Raw genomic sequence first — 18797 nt, forward strand, 5'->3', positions numbered from 1 at the left:
CTTTTTGTGAAAAGATACACTTTGACACAAGCCATACACACTTGTATGTATTCAGCAAAAATATCTAAACAACTATGTCACAACATAAACAATACAAAAGCATGGTTGTTTACACATTTATTTACAAATATAGCTCAATGAACTATTTACAATGTTCACATTTGGAACTGAATTGTATTATGTGTGTACATACATGTGCCGGGTTAGCATTTCCTTTCAATGTGTAGCCTTCTGCACGCTACACTCCTCCATGCTTTTCCAATGTGTCCTTGCTGTGGAGCATGTTAATTAATACATGAGAAAGAGCAGTTTTAAAACGGCAACTAACGCCGCACTACCTCCATATCTAAAATTATTATGATTTTGTTTAGCTTCAAGGACTGAACCCGTCGAATATCATGGTTTGTTGAAAGCAACTGAGGAAAAAAAAAAAACTTGTTGTCAAGCGTTCTGAATGATCATGCTTTTTCAAGTGGTACAACTAAAATGAATACATTCTAGTTTCCATTTGAGATTTGGGAGTCATGGCTGAGTATCAGCAGTACACGCTGACACATAGCCAAGCAATGGTAATATGTGTTATGTGCCCACCCCGTCTAGTTTAATCAGTTCAACGTGTAGTTTTATAGAATGTGTGTGTGTGTGTGGAGATTTAAAGCTGTACTTGCACTTGCAATGTATTTGCAACTCCTTTGTCCTTCAGTGTGCATTATCTGCCAGTGTAGCCTTTGTTTAACCACGGGAGTCATCTGTTATGTTGTACAAATAATGAAACCTTAAATTTGTTTCATTTGTGTATGTATACAAAAACAATATATTAGACCACCCTTGTTTCTTGTTCCATTTTAATGCCTTTTAATTAAAACTCTATTTGTTCAAACAAATGCATCTTTACTTCACCAGGCATTAAAATGGACCAATAAACTGAAGAAACAAGGGTAGTTTAATAATCGTTTTCCATGACTGTGTATAATAGTAGTGGGAACACTGAATATGCTGAACAACAGTAACTCCTCTGTTCAGCAGCACCAGAAAAATCCTCCAAAACAACCATTACAAAATCACAACATGGGAAGCTCCAGTGGGTTAATGATGCAGAGTTAGGACATAAAATAATCATACAAATGACCTTTCCTGTATGTCATCGTTTAGGAGTGCCAATTTTACAAGCTTAGAACTGGACTTTGTGTTGAGTTGCATGAGATACGATGTGACCTCACCACCATAAATAAACAATCAAGTGTTAATGCCAATGAAAGGCAATCTCTACCTTCACGGTGTAAATGAAATAAACATTGCTTTAGAGCATTCTGCAATTATCGTTTACATGTGCAAGGTCATGAAACTGTCCTTATCTGAGGCTTTGTATCATGTGTGCAACAGTGAACATCACTTTAAATCTGTAAGATTGACATTTCATGGGTTTGTGTGTGCTAATCAGGAAGTAAAGAAGTTAAAATATCTTTTGTCAGTGAGGAACCTGTAGGGCAATAATTCCTGACTGCAGCATGTCATGATGCAACAAGTGCACTGGCGAGCCTTTGTACTATCTGTCAAATGCTGACATTAAAATCGTTTTCCTTCGCTTCTTTCCGTTGCTAAGTAAGTTGGAGTCTGTGACAGTGCTGCTGGGAAATATCAAATTGCTGTCCCTTATTGACTCCAAATTACAATTTTCACCCCCCAAAAGTGGAAAAAGCATAATAGGTCCCCTTGTAGATGTGAATGTTAGTACCTAACCATAACAGACAGCACCTTTTTAAAGTGCTCAAATCATTCATTCATTTTCTACCGCTTATCCTCACAAGGGTCGCAGGGGGTGCTGGAGCCTATCCCAGTCGTCGGGTGAGAGGCAGGGTACACCCTGGACTGATCGCGATTTTGAGAACACTTTTATTTTAGGGCTGCAGCTAGTATTATTAAGTATTCTACTGAAATAGAATTAATGGAGAATGGAGAATTAACGGAACAGATTTTTGCTAGGTGAAAGAGCAGTATTGACCTTTTTAAATAAAAAATAAAACATTTCACTAAATAATGATGAATTTGTTTAATTTTTTATTTTTTTAGGTAATCAAGCATTTAAGTTAAGTTATCTAAGTTGCTGGGTATAAGGGTTTGTTTTTTGGGGGGGGCCGCGGAAAGGAAGCAACATAATACTCGGCATGCTTTTGCACAGTCGAATGTCTTCAGGGTTTTTGAATTTTTATTTCCATCAGCGTCAGTGCTTGTGTTTTCCCCGTTCTCAGTCGAGACAGCTGATTCTAGAATCATCCTCGGTAATACACATTCAGTCCCAAACTTTATTTTATTGGAGGTGTAGTGTCAAAACAACTGTCCTCAAATTGTGCTGAACACAACACTGACAAAGCTGTCCATACAAAGAGCAGGCAAAATATTGAACAAATATATAACGGACAACAGACAATTAAAATAAATTGCAGGTGGGAGGTGAGGCGTCACTTCCTCGTTCCTCCAGACACTGGTTTCAGTGGCAGAGTAACAACAACAAATACCGCAACATTCCTTTCACACAGGAATTTTCTCACTGCAAAAATAACATAATAAAACAACTTTTCCTGCTCACATCATCAAACGTATTGCTTCCCAACTGGAAATGAAATGCTCTCTAGTGCTATTTGATAAAGTCATGCTGTGGGATTAGAGCACATGTTGCCTCTGGCAAGAGGTGAAAAGAATGGCACATTTAATTAGTAAATAATTTAACAAATTTAATTGAAGAGGATCAAAGTCAACGCCTGGATCAGACACATTGAAAAACTGCCTCAGTCACGCTCAAAGTTACAAGATCCCCTTTTCCTGTTATCCGATTAAACTGACTGCTGGTTAAACTGCTTGGTAGACTCTTGGCATATATGAGGGCACTCCTTCTATCAGCTCCTGGCCTGAGGCTTTTTTTTTTTATACCAACTATTCAATCTTGTATGCAGCGCATGTATCCTTTGTGATCAAGGGAGCATCACTATTTGACATGCCGTATTGCAGCATTAACCTAAGGTTGTATCTCATATCACAGCAGTTTAATGGCCTCACAGTACATTTGACGGCTAATAAAAATGTTACTGCGCAATGCAAAATATTTTCATCCTGATAATAAATTCAAATTGAGTTCAGTTGCCATGTGAATGATGTAGTACGTTGCTAAGAATAACAGTCATGACTAATTTATTAAAGTGTATGGGACATTATTTTTGATTCTCAGGGCATCCAGTCATATTAATTTCCTCCCACATTCCAAAAATATGCATGTTTGGTTAATTGGCGATTCATAGGTATGAATGGTTGTACGTATATATGGGCCCTACGATTGGCCGGCGACCAGTCCAGGGTGTACTCCGCCTCTCGCCAGAAAACAGCTGGGATAGGCTCCAGTATACCTCTGCGGCCGTAGTGAGGATAAGCAGCATAGAAAATGCATGGATGGTTAATTGACGATTCTGAATTGTCTATAGGTATGAATGTAGATATGGTTGTCCATATGTGCCCTGTGATTGGCCGGCGACCAGTTCAGGGTGTACGAGCCCTCTTGCCTAGAGTGAGCTGAGATGGGCTCCAGCATACATTTGCGGCTCTGAGACGCTGACCCGAGAATACAATGACCTGGATGAATGAGAATAATCATGCATTATTTTACGATTAATTCTGTAATTCTGTACTCTGCTTTAACCCTACCTGTATTTGTTATCATTTATCTGGAAAGGAAATAAATTCATGAAGTGACTTCTTCTGTTGCTTTAGGTGTTATCTTAGGTGGTATTTGCTAATACAGTAATTGGCACATCACAACTCTCTTAATTATCTCAGTGTGGTGTGATTGTGTTAGGATGCATCATTGCTGTTAAGACGTTTCTTTGATTTAGCTTACCTTGCTTTCACCGAAATCTTCTATACACACCGTATTGGACTCATCTCAGAAAAAAAAAAAAAACTTTTATATTGGGCACAACCAGCTTGTCTCAAACGATAGACTTGACGGGAAGAAATCCGTAATTGGACTCCGGAGAATTGAGGCTGTGAACCGTGTGGGGGGGGAAAGGTGTGTGGGGGGGAAATTGCTGGAAATACATGGAACATGATAGGGCCAGTTATGATGCGAGGAAAGGGTCTGCTGAGTTCTGCGAGGAGCTCTGCACGATCCACCCAGGTGTTGCCTCAGGTGTAGTGACTGCTTTCTACCAGATGCAAGTCATCTGACTAGAAAACTCATCTTCAGAAATGCCTTTTGGGATTGAGTTCATATGAAATTGACTTGCTATTGAGCAAGTCCAGATATATAATAACTTCGGCATTGGATAAAAACGGGCATTTCTTGCATCGACTAATTGGAAAATAAAAAATGAATATCAGTCAAAATATATACTGTATTTTTAGTGCATTGCCAGTATGGTATAGGAAGCAGTACTATTCCTGTTCATCTTTGATTTATTATAGTACTGCCCAGGAGACTTATTCAGGTTTTTCTCCAGTCAACCATGCGACTCAAATCTCATCAGCTATGGATTTCTACCTTTTGAATATTTTATTAAAGTTTAAAGTGTATTTTGTAAGCATATTTACTCATGCAATATCATCATCAATGTTTAATGCACCACTCTGTACTAAACTTGCTTCAACCTACTTTAGCCACCAGCATGCTTATCTTGGAGTGTACAGCTGTAGCTCAAGCCAGCATGGGCTAGATGTCCCTGTAGTAGTACACCATGCAGTAGGTTGCCACGAATACTTTAGATTTGGCACTACCGGTTGGCGCTTGTCGCTACAACTCCATATGGTGGCTTTGTAAAGCACGGCACACACACCTAGACCACCAGAGAATAAGAAGACAGAGCAGAGGGGCTCAATGTTGCCAACTTCCAGACTTTGATGCAATATTAACAAGTAATCGGAGTCCTCTAGTTACCATTGAATACATACAAGTCTTGCTCGTATGTTGCAATAAATGTGTTCCAGACTTCCAGACCGGAAGTGATGTCAGGGGTTCAGAGCTGAGTTTTAGCTGGACTCCGGTCGTAAAACAGTTGCCAGTGTTAATATATGATTATGATTATCATGTTATTATTTCTGCATTTTGAAGGTAATTCAAAACTGCAATAAAAGCTTGCTGTTCCGTCAATCAAGTCTGTTACCAGTGTAGACTACTACATATTCAATGTTTTCCTTAATGCCTTATATTTGTACTTTACAATATTAACATGTTGATCTTACTTTTGCTGTGGAAAAATAACCTTGAAAGGCATATTTAGATATGCCTAGACACATATTTAGATATGTGCTTGAATTTTGACATGTTGACCTTCAGTCTTCCGAAGGAGGATTTGAAGCTTCGCCAAGAATCCTCCCACCCGGAAATGCCCTAGTCTATGTTATGATTTTATTTTTTAGTTTTTCAATGCTGCCCAATTGAACAGTCAAGGACAGTTGGCACTATTATTATGAGATTTGATTAGTGTGTTATTATTTGTGCCTATTAGATAATTTAAATCTTCAATAAAATTGGTGTCGACCACAACTAGCTTGAAATCCTGTGGGTAACTGCCAACATAGTCCAAGGTGTTGGGTCCAGGTCAATTTGTCTTTATGCCCCCCCTCCACAACTTTTTATCTTTCCTAGTAATGCTGCCATTTTTTAGCTGTGTACAGTTACAGTCAGTACAGCTGCTCCTCTTTGAAAGCTAATAAACTGCAAAGATTGGCTGGTCCTGATGGATGTGGTGGAGAGAATGTCTAGCCTATACTAGAATTCATGTACCTAAACTAGACTGACCACATAAAACAATGGCGCGGTGCAGCGGGAGACTCCCACCTCCAGTTGTCTCCTTTTTAAAGTTGTGTGATTAAACCATAAAGAAGATTTTCATAGGAAACACATTTACAACATGGTCTTGAAAGGTAACATGTTATAATGTTTGGCTAATGTCACTGTTGCGGCATTTTAATAAGTTACAGTTGTTTGCAGCACAGCCACAGAGGGGTTTTGTGTTCAAACGTTGCATTTAAATGCCTATTAAATAATCTCTTTTGTGTGACAGAGCAAGATAACACTTTGATGCTGAAAAATGAGCAAATGTGACTTTGGTACAAAAAAACCAAAACAAAACTGTGCATAATCAACCTTGAAGAAAATACAGGCATTGTTTATTAGCATCATTCTTTATTATCAGCATAAAGTCAGTCCTGATTAACAGATCCAAATTAGACATCAAGAGGATTACCTTTAATTTGATCCATCTTACTGCTGTTGTTTCTAAACATAGGAGGGTGTCTAATAAGCTCGGTCTTAATGTGTGCCAATACGATCCTTCACTCATCAGTTGTCTTAGTTTTACTCAAGCAAAAGTAACCTCAAATTACAGGTAGTCTTAAAAGCATTGCATTTTTTTTTCAACTGGTATGGTATGGTTTATTTGCTTCAGATTTGCCCAACGGGTTGTATCAAGGAACATCATGTGGTTGCATTTGTATGATTCAACATGTCTGAAAAGGACTGGAGAGAAGCAGATCTTATTTTTCTCCACGTCTACTAAAGCATATCGGTCCCCTTTTCCTAAGTCATGAGCTTTCTTGAAAATGTCAAAGTTGCATTTTTTCAGATGCTCATATATGTGGACATTTGTGCATGTGGACGCCTGTCAGCTTGCCTTATAGGAATTAGCTGTTATCTTAGAGAAGGAACTTGATCATGGCTGTGGTTAATCATGTGAAACATGCGTCACATTTCATTTTTCCCCAATTCATAGAAATAGTGTCATTGCTCAAAATGTTATCACATATTAACTCGTTAGCCATAGCTGAGAACTGTGAGCATTCATGTAAGCTCCACATTGAGATGTCCAAATGACCCTCAATTGTGACCATTTTGTTTTGCAATCAGTAGAAGCGCTACTGATTACTTTCATTATTAGATTCAGTAGTGGCCTGATGAAGAGCAAAATGACGTCAGCTAAGCCGTATCTACGCAGACCTCTGTCACATCAATAATTATTGACACGGTGCATCACCGACTGAATTCATGGTGATATGTTAGTATGTCGTAATTAAGCTGTAAGTACTTTATCTTGTTTTATGTGCACATGGAATGTCATTAGGTTAGATTTTTAAACTATCACACATTTTCCTTAATATTTTAAATCATTTTTATTGGGCAGTCCTAAAAACTAACAACCAATTAATTGTTCATTTTCTACATAGTCAATCAAGAAAACATAGTCAAATGCCTTATGCTTCTGAACAGGGCAATGTTGATGCCAGAAATCAATTCTCCTTTTGTAAACGAAAGCCAGAACAACGGATGAAAAAAATAACATGTTGATCTGCAGGGGTCTGTCTGCTGCCGATGGCAGAGGAGTGAACATTCATATTGCCAGGGGTCCTGAGAACTGCATCGGGGGCTGGGATGTGGCAGACCCACACACAGTTCATAGAGGCTGTAATGAGAGCCAGATGTGCCGTGGGGACGGCGAAATACTTGGACAAGGACCGCTTCCACTTTCAAAAAATGTGCATGTATGCACACGCGCTATGTAGTGTGTGTGGTATTTGAGGAATGTATAGAATGTAATATAAGTACTGCTAAGCTCCAGTGTGATGCTTATGGTAGTTGTTGTATTACATATAAGTAAGAAATTTACTATTTGTTTTACATAGGGGAAGATGCACGTATGAAACGGGAACATGTGTTAATAATATTTCCTGTTACCTCATGACCTTGCATCTTTGAATCATGACTGACATTTGAATACTTGTTAAATTTGTCCATCTCATCAGAATTGGATGATTCTATTCAGTTGGTCCTGGAGTTGAACCCTGACTAAAAGCATAAATCTGGGTGGAAGAAGCAAACTCAACACTTCAAGGAAGGAAGCAAATTCACCGGGCTGTTAAACAATGAACTGACGCATCTGCTTCGGTGGCTACAAGATAAGGCACTTGTTAAGCCGTGTCTTAATGATAATGAATTTTCTTACTGCCCTAGAAGACTTTGGCCCTCAGAGTTTTCACTGGACATACTCAAGCAGAAATGAAATTACAATAAACATGAACCTCAATTCAGCAAAACCCAATCTTCATCCTTAGTTGATTTTGGCTCCTGCCTTTCAATACGAAACACATGGAGTGCTGAACAAGGCTTGTCGTGACCCGGCCTGTCTCCCGCGCGTAAGCACATACAGTGAAGAAAATAAGTATTTGAACACCCTGCTATTTTGCTATTTCTCCCACTTAGAAATCATGGAGGGGTCTGAAATTTTCATCGTAGGTGCATGTCCACTGTGAGAGAGATAAACTAAAAAGAAAAATCCAGAAATCACAATGCATGATTTTTTAACAATTTATTTGTGTGATACAGCTGCAAATAAGTATTTGAACACCTGAGAAAATGAATGTTAATATTTGGTACAGTAGCCTTTGTTTGCTATTACAGAGGTCAAACGTTTCCTGTAGTTTTTCACCAGGTTTGCACACACTGCAGGAGGGATCTTGGCCCACTCCTCCACACAGATCTTCTCTAGATCAGTCAGGTTTCTGGGCTGTCGCTGAGAAACACGGAGTTTGAGCTCCCTCCAAAGATTTTCGATTGGGTTCAGGTCTGGAGACTGGCTGGGCCATGCTAGAACCTTGATATGCTTCTTACGGAGCCACTCCTTGGTTTTCCTGGCTGTGTGCTTCGGGTCGTTGTCGTGTTGGAAGACCCAGCCACGACCCATCTTCAATGCTCTGACAGAGGGAAGGAGGTTGTTCCCCAAAATCTCACAATACACGGCCCCAGTCATCCTCTCTTTAATGCAGTGCACTCGTCCTGTCCCATGTGCAGAAAAACACCCCCAAAGCATGATGCTACCACCCCCATGCTTCACAGTAGGGATGGTGTTCTTCGGATTGTACTCTTCATTCTTCTTCCTCCAAACACGCTTATTGGAATTATGACCAAAAAGTTCTATTTTGGTCTCATCTGACCATAAAACTTTCTCCCATGACTCCTCTGTATCATCCAAATGGTCATATGCAAACTTAAGACGGGCCTTGACATGTGCTGGTTTAAGCAGGGGAACCTTTCGTGCCATGCATGATTTCACATCATGACGTCTTAGTGTATTACCTACAGTAACCTTGGAAACGGTGGTCCCAGCTCTTTTCAGGTCATTGACCAAGTCCTGTCGTGTAGTTCTGGGCTGATTCCTCACCTTTCTTAGAATCATTGAGACCCCACGAGGTGATATCTTGCATGGGGCTCCACTCCGATTGAGATTGACCGTCATGTTTAGCTTCTTCCATTTTCTAATGATAGCTCCAACAGTGGACCTTTTTTCACCAAGCTGCTTGGTAATTGCTCCGTAGCCCTTTCCAGCCTTGTGGAGGTGTACAATTTTGTCTCTGGTGTCTTTGGACAGCTCTTTGGTCTTCGCCATGTTACAAGTTAAAGTCTTACTGATTGTATGGGGTGGACAGGTGTCTTTATGCAGCTAACGACCTCAAACAGGTGCATCTGATTCAGGATGATACATGGAGTGCAGGTGGACTTCTAATGGGCAGACTAACAGGTCTTTCAGGGTCAGAATTCTAGATGATACACAGGTGTTCAAATACTTATTTGCAGCTGTATCACACAAATAAATTGTTAAAAAATCATGCATTGTGATTTCTGGATTTTTCTTTTTAGTTTATCTCTCTCACAGTGGACATGCACCTACGATGAAAATTTCAGACCCCTCCATGATTTCTAAGTGGGAGAAATAGCAAAATAGCAGGGTGTTCAAATACTTATTTTCTTCACTGTACATCAACACAGTCTGACTGAGAAGGTGGGGCGGCCGTTTTGAGTCGCAAGGGCCTTGATCTGATAAGCCTTTTTACAATGAAAACAATGAGGTGAATGTTGACAAGCCTGTGTGAAGCAACTCTTTGTGAGGAATGTAGTAGTTGGGTGGAGCTTTTTTTCTTTTTATGGCTGAAAATGCTTTTTTCCTTTTGTAACAGGAACTCATAGTCTACACGGGAACGTTCTTGGGCTGGATTAGTAAATAGTTGCAGTCAGACAAGAACACATCACTTGCTGAAAACCATGTAATACACAAGGTACACCTATGTGTGGCGCTGTGAACCTTGTGGAACCATGTGACACTCCAAACCATAGAAGAAAAAAGAACCGATGTGCATAAGTCTGTTGTCTTCCGCTTTACAGGAAGTTTAATTAATTTTGCGAGTTATTGTGGATGGTGATGTCATAATTCTCTTATTGCCAAGTCTGCATTTTCAGATTTTCCCACTCTGGAAGCCATTTTCAAAAAATAAAATTTCAGGTCACCCAGAATGTCGTTCCTGTGTGGATGAGAATAAAATACTTGCCGTTTTGACCTGTTACTTAATGGTAACGGACTGAAGTTGTGCTAGTGTTGTTAACACAGGTACAGGGTTTACATGTAAGTCAAGCATGTTTTACCGATGTTCAAAAATATAGCCGTTATGCCACTGTTTTTTTAGTTTTGATTTTCTAAAGCATCATGAAAGAGCAGCAATGACTTTGCTAATGAGAAACTTTAGAATTGTTATGTAATTTACAAACACAAACAGCACCTACACTATGTAAAATCATCAAACCAGAATATAAGTGGTATGTTTTATTTCAATGACCAACTGCATCACACCGAATTCGTCTTAATTTAGTGTCAGTTAAACAAATATCATACACACAATTTTGTGACTTGAATGAATTTATCTGACTTTTCATTTCAAAACCTATACACAGCTATTTACTCCTCCCAGAACAGCATAACGAGTGGGTACTTATTTGTTTTCCAATGTTTGCTGTAATAATTTTGGTTGTCTGCCAACTTGGCATAGGTGGTTGCAGAATGTGCCAGACAAATTATTTTGCCCTAAAATGTTAAGACATTGTAGAAATGTGTTCCTCAGGGACGTTTTATTCAGCCTTTAATTGACGTGCCAGCTTCATTGGGTAAGATGAATGGCCGATCATTGCTCTAAGTTGATCTGACGATACCTATCAGGACATGTCTTTTCTTTGAGTGTGTACAGCAAAGATGTGTGTGTGTGTGTGTGTGTATAGTGCTGAAATAGGTGAGAATCAGTGAATAACTACCTCCTTCCCCCAGCATGACTGCAAAACGGAATCTCTGGATGCCTTTTATAGAACAGAGCACATCTTCTATATTGTGAATAATGATTTTGCTGATAGTGAGGTGATGCTGATGGATCTGGATGCCTTATTAAGTCAATTTCATCTATGGTTTGTTGCCACACGGTGGAGGATTGGAAAGGTGTGAGCATTTGCTCTATGGGAGATTAAATTGTTATAACAGGATAATTTGGTTTACTTACATGGAAGAAGTTTCTTTGTGTATGTTTGCTGCTATATATGGATGGCGTTTCTTTGATGTATTCAAATTTAGAGCTTCATACCTGACCTGTGTTCTGCTATTTCCTTGCAACAAATTATTAAATTTATTATGAAATAAATTACTAAAAGTAACTTAAGTGGCAGAAAATTCAGTTTTTAACATCATTTTCTTTGTAATTGAACATTAAAGCAAGGAAATAAGTCAGACTTACTGTAGAATGCATTGCTGTGTTATTACTGATGACGAGGGATGTCACAAGAGCTCATGTCACAAGATCTCACAAGATTAAAATGTGAGATTTCTTATTCAGGAAAAAGTCTCACGGGTAATAATTAATCACACAATAAATGAAAAGGAACTAGATAATTTTGACGGAATATATTGCCATGTGCATGCGTGTCTATTCTCCCGGTCTCTTGCCTCCAAAGTTTTTTTTTGGAGCTGGTTCTTTGGTGCTTTGCTTTTCCATTGTCCAATTTGTTCAAAATACAGGGTTTTTGGTTTGACTCCGCTCGGCTGAGTGGGCGAACTGTGTGAATAATGAAGTGAGGGGGCTTACCTCAAAACAAGTCCCTGAATTACCGACATTGTGTTTACATTGCATTGCGACTGTAACAATGGACAAAACACTTCTATGGAAAAAAGGAAACAACAACTTGTCCAGTTGGACATTTAAAGGAGTGCCGAAGAATTTGAAGGACCCTGCCGATGCTGGAATACATCAAGGGGCGAGATGGCTGCAGCTGAGTGAGTGAGCCCTTTTGGGGGGGTTGAGGACGGGATCACCAGCATACATACAGAGCAGAGTAATGTAGATTGCAATATATTGTCATATTTTTTCATTGTAATTTGGTTCTTTACTTTACGTCTCATCTCGTGAACTGTCTGTGACACCCCTGGTGGTGACTAAACCTCTTCACATTGAACTTAAAAGCCAAAGTTTGGATTCTGTGCTGGTTTAATGTGATGCTCCCTGAGGGATTGTACCATTGCAGCGTGGCTGCTAGTTGTGTTCTTTAAGTCTCTGCTCACACTCATTCTCAGGGCAGTTGCTTCTTGGCCAAGTGGATTTCATCACTTGTCCACCTGTTTGCATCGTCCCATATGTCATTGTAAGGAGACTCCATGTCACAGCTTTGCCTGAGAGTCCAGAGCCACCAGCGTTGATGCACCGCTGTGATATAAGCAATCATAGTATGTTGGGAACAGCTCAGTCCTTTGTTTAGATATTTCACTACCACTGCCCACTACTTTTCTGACATTTACTTCAATTCCCCTCTTTTTCCTAAATCTCTCTTACACGTAGAACCTTCTTGGCACTTGGTCATTCTGTTTGCCTATTTTAAGGCTGTTCTCTGTCTACTGTAAGTGCATGAAACTGGTGCGACTTGTTTCTTAAAGTTGCAGGTTTTTTTTCAACTACTGCCATTCTACGTGGAGATTATTGTGTTACACACTGACTGATGTTGTTCTTAATGCCTTTCTTTTCAAATGAGAAAAGTATTTGTAGTATCCATCTTAAGTTCAGCCGATTTCATTGTAATCGCTCACATGAACTTAATGAAATGAGTCTCTGCGGGACAGAGAACCATGTTGATTGTGCTGTCAGACTCGAGGAAATAGCTGTGGTCAGCTTTCTTGAAATTGTCCCAGCCGCGTGATTTGTGCATTCAGCAGGCTGAATGAAGCAGCTGTGTTTGAGGTTCAGAGTGGACTGCAGTCAAATGTTCCCCCTGCGTGAGGTCGGGTGACCTAAAAGGCCGCCGCAGGACATGCACACGAGAAAAGAGGACACACGGAAGAATGGGACATGGCTTTCTGTTCATATGAAGTATGTTCAAGTGGCTAATGCATTTTGGGTCATCAGCTGAGTGGTTGTTCTTGGTATATTAGACTCATCACCATTCTTTTTGTTCTGTGTATGCATTCCTGTTGGTGTCAGTTCATGTCACATCACAGCAAAATGAATCAAAACGAACATTTCAACCTGTAGTTTTTTTTACTTCCACACTTATACTGTGCTTTTTCTGGTCCAAATCAGTTGATGTGTTCCTTTTCCAGGAGTTTGAGGAATATAAAGACAATTATTTTCTTTACTGGCTAAGATAACCTCTTATAACTTATCATCTTTCATGTCATGAATTAATGATGGTACGCTAACCAAATACTGTACATGCTTAACCAAGACTTGTTTGGTAAGTCAGTGATTACCTACCCGACATTTATTTTATTAGTTGATTAATCTGAAGGTCATTGCTTTGATTAATCAATGAATCTGATAGAAAAGAGGCAACAAATGTCAAACAATGCCTAAAACACAAAAATAATAGGTCTGTTTCAGAGATGACTAAGGAAATAAAAGTATTCACTCTTGAGACTGAAATCACAGAACATTTTGAATTGATAATTCATTTAATAATTAACTGTTGTAGTTCCATACGTCACCATTATGGATTTTACTGGATTGGTGAATTCGTAATTTGGTGGAGCAATACTACTTTCATGCTTTTAAAAGTGTTAGAATGCACAAGTATACCATGATTTGGTGTTGAGCTCCGTCTATTCATTCATGCTTTTTTTTGACAGTATTATCACCTTTAGACGTAAAACCACATCTCAGAACAAATTGGTGGCCCCATACGGGTCACTGCCACAATCCAAATAGTGCTCATCTCTGATATTTTTCACTCTCGCCTGCCACGAGTGAGATGGAGGAAGCAGTGAAGAAAGACGAGGGCTCGCTATCTGTGTAGACAGAGGACATGGGCCATGTCCTGTTTGCGTGACAAGCCATCCGTACAGTAGCAACCTCTTTGCCATCTCATTTCTTGACATGGTGCCATTCAATTCTGTCCCAAACACACATGGGCATGGGTCCTTCAAAATTAATTGGGGACACACAATCTTGAACCATTGGGAGTCTAATTCAAACCAATGACAAACCGTGACAATGAAAACCATGAACATTTGTACACTGTAGTGCAATAATATGACTTAGAATTGGTGATCTTACTGTCGTTGTGCCTCTCAATACATGTGTGTGCGCAGTTCTTTTTTTATCTTATGTAGGTTCTATACCAGGGTCACGTACGCTATAATATGCATGTTAATTGCCAAATGCTGATGAGCTAGAGAATATCCCAGCTGACTTTGGATGAAAAATGAGCGAGGGAATGAATTGAATTAATGTATTGCACTACGCTTTGTAATTTTTTTTGTAATTTAATTTCTGGTCATCTTTTAACCAAATTGGACATAAGCTGAGCTTGTTGTGTATTTTTTTTTGTCAAAATGTTGACTGCAGTTGCTCGCCATTTGAGTGACTCATTTGCTCCTTCTGCAAAGATAAATTAATTCTGAATTAAATGAACATCCGTTTTAGGCAACAGTGCTGTATGTTTTGGTAATATACTGTTTTTGTTCATTTTATTTGAGAAGATTTGTTCATAACAAAAACATTGAAAAGTGATGACCTCTGGGAAAATTATCAAATTAGTTTCAGCCTTTTCTCCATTGTAGCTGTACTTGATTGTTCATGCCTGATACTGACTGATACTGACTCATTATGTCATATACATAGAACTCCACACAAGTCTGAATTTGGACAAACTGCAATTTGTGTCATTAATTCTGCTTTTGTGTTGATTAATCCTGTTCTCTCACCCTACAGTGAACTCTTGGATAAATGCATCACTCTCTAAATTAAGATTTGTTGAACTATTACACATATATACTCCACACTGCAAAAACTGAAACCGAAGCGTGAATAAATACCCGTAAACCAGGTCCAAAAGACTTAACAAGATATGTCTACATACTAGCCACTTATTATGTAGGACTAATTTACCATTTTCATGGTGATATGCTCTACAATCTGAGATATACGTACATACCCATACCAAGCTTTTACCCTAACCCAACTTGCATCCTAAGATAAGTGGGTAATTATTAAATTATTCGGTTCATAGAACAAACGGAAAACAAAACCAAGAAGATCTGGCTTGCCAAAACTATTGTCACAGGTAACATGCCATATTTGTATACATTCATGTCAATGATGCCAATACTTTTGTACGAATTAGACTGATTAGGCAGATTTTGGTTGTATTTCATACAGGCATGGTCAAAAACATTGGAATCTTTTCCCCAAAACATTTCAAGACTCCATCAACTGATTAAGTTTGCCATTTTTTAAAAGTCACCTCCTCTAAACGTGACTGCTGTGCACTTCAGGGAGATCTTCATAACTGCCCATTAAACCGAGGTGCCGAGGCTTTGGCCTCCCTGTGGTGTGGATGTGGAGACAAAAGAGCACATTGAGACAGTGATGGAAATGTTAAAGACGTAGAGTTATAGGGAAATTAAGTGAGTGTAGTTTCCTCAAATAGCCCCAGTGGTCCTTCATCAGGGTCAGAGGAACCTGTTTGCTATTCTTGTCCAGTCGCAGTGCTCCATCAGTGCTCTAAGGAGAGATAAAATTAGGCACCAGAGTTAAATCTTATTAGCTGTTGTCCCACTGGCAATCCCCCTTTGCGCAGTAGTCTGTGTGTGCGTCCAAGAGCCAATCTGAGTTTAAAGACCTCTTAAAATCGGTCAGAGGGTGCAGTTAGGACTTGATTTTTGCTTGTATTTCATTTTAGTCTGGGTTTTAAGTTTCAGAATACAAAAACTGTCTTAATTTTTGAATCTGATGTTTAAATATAGGACTGTAATCAATGCCTCACACCTTTTAGTCATAGCACTATAATTTTGTCCAGCACAGATATTTTGCTTGCATGCTTGCCAGCACTTGGAATCCAGCAGAAGCCCCCCTGCCGCCCCGCCAGGGGCCTCAAAGCAATCTACCTCCACTGAAATGTCAATGAATTCATTTTGAATCTGCCTCTCCTTTCACTGGAGAATTTAAGACCATCCTCAAAGAATGCACTATGAAGTCAAACGGGGAAAATACTTGTCAATATTGGGCCCAAAACCTTCAGATGTTTGCTTGAAAGCTAAGATGAAGAGGAATACATACATCAAAATGAACAAAATAATGGCTTGGAATGTCCCAACGACAGCCTCATCCTAAATTCAGTTGAAAATGGCTTTTGCTCAGTGACAGATTTTGAGTGCTTCTGCAAGAGTGTTAGATGTTGCAAAATCGGAATGTACCGTGCTGATTCAAAACAACTGACAGTAACTGCAAGTACCATCCCCATTATTTGTGAGGGATAGGTTCAGAGACTACTAGCAAATTGGGAAAACATGCAAGAAATAGATGCATCCTTAAAAATGCCGATTGTTGACATTCGAATAAAGCCTGGATTATGCTGCTCTATTGAGGCGCCACCATAGGATTCACCAAATCACTCCTCCAAACCTTACTGCATAGCTTGAAGCTGACATTTTGCATAGGAGTGTGATGAAATATTGATATTGAATTCTACAATGGATTGATCCGTTATTTCATTAATATTAAAATACCATAAGCTAAGGATTCTCCGATCAGGGTTTTATGCTGTCAATTCCGATACCGATAGTCCATAAGTGAGATACGCCTGCATAGTTGCAATCACAACTGTTTACTCATGTTGACTCTGCAGGATATAAGAAGTGTCTCTCAAAAGACACATGGGCGACATGACGGACATGCACATCCACCTCGTTCTTCGTTGAGTTTTACACACTTAAGCGCATTTTAAATGGTAGAACAAGTATAGGTACTCACCACTAACGAAAGATAATGAAAGAGGATCAAAGGAGAACAGATGGTATCAGTCAGGTCTACCCTTTAGCCTGGTCAATACTATACCTGCACCTTCGCCTCCAAAGAAAGAATTGGTTTATTAGGCCTGATTATGCCTTGTGAAGTCCTCCCCCTGCATGCAACACACATGGACAAAGCTCACACACACCATTTTTGACAGGCTCAGTTGCAATGAATTCTGTGAAATTCCTTTGCTAATGAGGGTAAACTCATTAAGCTATCTGCATGAGAGTCTACAACCCGTTCGTATGAGATAATCCCTCAACTGTTAATAAGACCAATAGGGCAAACTTTGATCTCCAACGGACTGATCATAAAATGTATCCGACTTGATTTGCCAGGCAATTATGGCAGGACCTTCTCTGTCCGTTAATGAAGTGTTTTTTTTGTTAAATCTAATGAAATGCTGAAATATGTTTTCTCTCATCTTTGCTACTTTTAATTCTCTGCGAAGATGAGTGAATTAGTATGTCAGAGCAACTGCAGTAGTAAGTCTCTTTGTAGTATTTCCCAGATAAACTGAAATTATACAGAATTCCAATATTATTATGGAATTGTGGTTTACAGCTAACATATGGTGCATGTATCCCACTGAATGGAAGGGCTTTCATTTAATTGAAATATTGAGCCTGAAAATCATTCTCATTAAATGTTTTTTATTAATTTCTAATTCAATCGGACATTGTACAAAGAGTCACATAGTTCAGGGTCCTTCTTTTGTTAAACATGTACTGTATCTGTAGGAAAAGAAAACATTCATGAGATTGAATAGTCTGAACAGGCTACACGTTACATGAGAGGGAATGATGGAGCGGTGAGTGATAGAATGTACCCTTCTCAAACTTATCGACTTTTCTAGGATTTATAATGATGGCATGTGTACAAGTTGGGATTTTTTTTGTTGTCTTAAGGGCCTGTGTACGCATGCCCTCTTTTGCTGCCTGCATCCAACATAGACCTTGCTGTGAGGACAGTTCTCATCGACCCGTGAGCTAACAGTCCTACAGCACTTCTGCCATGACTCTGTAAACTCTTTATACCCTCATCAAGTCCACAAAGTTGAGGTCTGTCGTAGTGGACACGAAACCAATTTGTTGATGCATGCACAGGGTATAAAGTTGTACAGAGTTTATATCATTTCAGTTATGTTTATCAATATCCACCTCCATAGTTATTTAAATGCCTCATTTATGCATGTTATGAATTATTACATAATTATCACTCTTGCTGTAGGGTCTCCCAGTTAACCTTATAGTTTGTTCAATAGCATCATCTGTGTATCATCATTGTCCAAAACTGTCCAATTTCACGACTAAAATTAGTTTTTTTGTACATTGGATAAAAGTAAAAAAAAAAACTGCATATACTCGTACTTTTTATTTTTTGGGAGGCGAGAGATAAAAAACTGCTACTAAAAGGCTGCAGATGGGAGAAGATGTTAGAGGAGAACACAAAGATTCTACATGCATACACAAAATAGTGAGGTGGGCAGTGACTACTAAATGTAGTTTCGTAGAAATGAAGTACAACCAACTTTTTTTTGACTATTCTACCACAGTTCCACCTTCATTATATACACAATGAGAGTCCTGGAGAGTAAATTGCTTGTCTCATTTTCTCAATTTATCACAAGCCGCTGATGCCCGGCATCGTGTTTGCTCAAATGAATGCTT

General features: G+C 39.2%; 1 protein-coding gene across 4 annotated transcripts in view; it reads left to right on the forward strand.

The window, feature by feature from the left end:
• The window catches only part of furina (furin (paired basic amino acid cleaving enzyme) a), a 53041-nt gene that overhangs the window by 6436 nt on the left and 27808 nt on the right, over positions 1–18797 (forward strand). The gene's annotated exons all lie outside the window — the stretch shown is intronic.

Source organism: Doryrhamphus excisus, linkage group LG13, assembly GCF_037039965.1.
Source record: "Doryrhamphus excisus strain RoL-2023G ecotype Guam linkage group LG13, RoL_Dexc_Guam_v1.1, whole genome shotgun sequence".
Lineage (NCBI taxonomy): Eukaryota > Metazoa > Chordata > Actinopteri > Syngnathiformes > Syngnathidae > Doryrhamphus > Doryrhamphus excisus.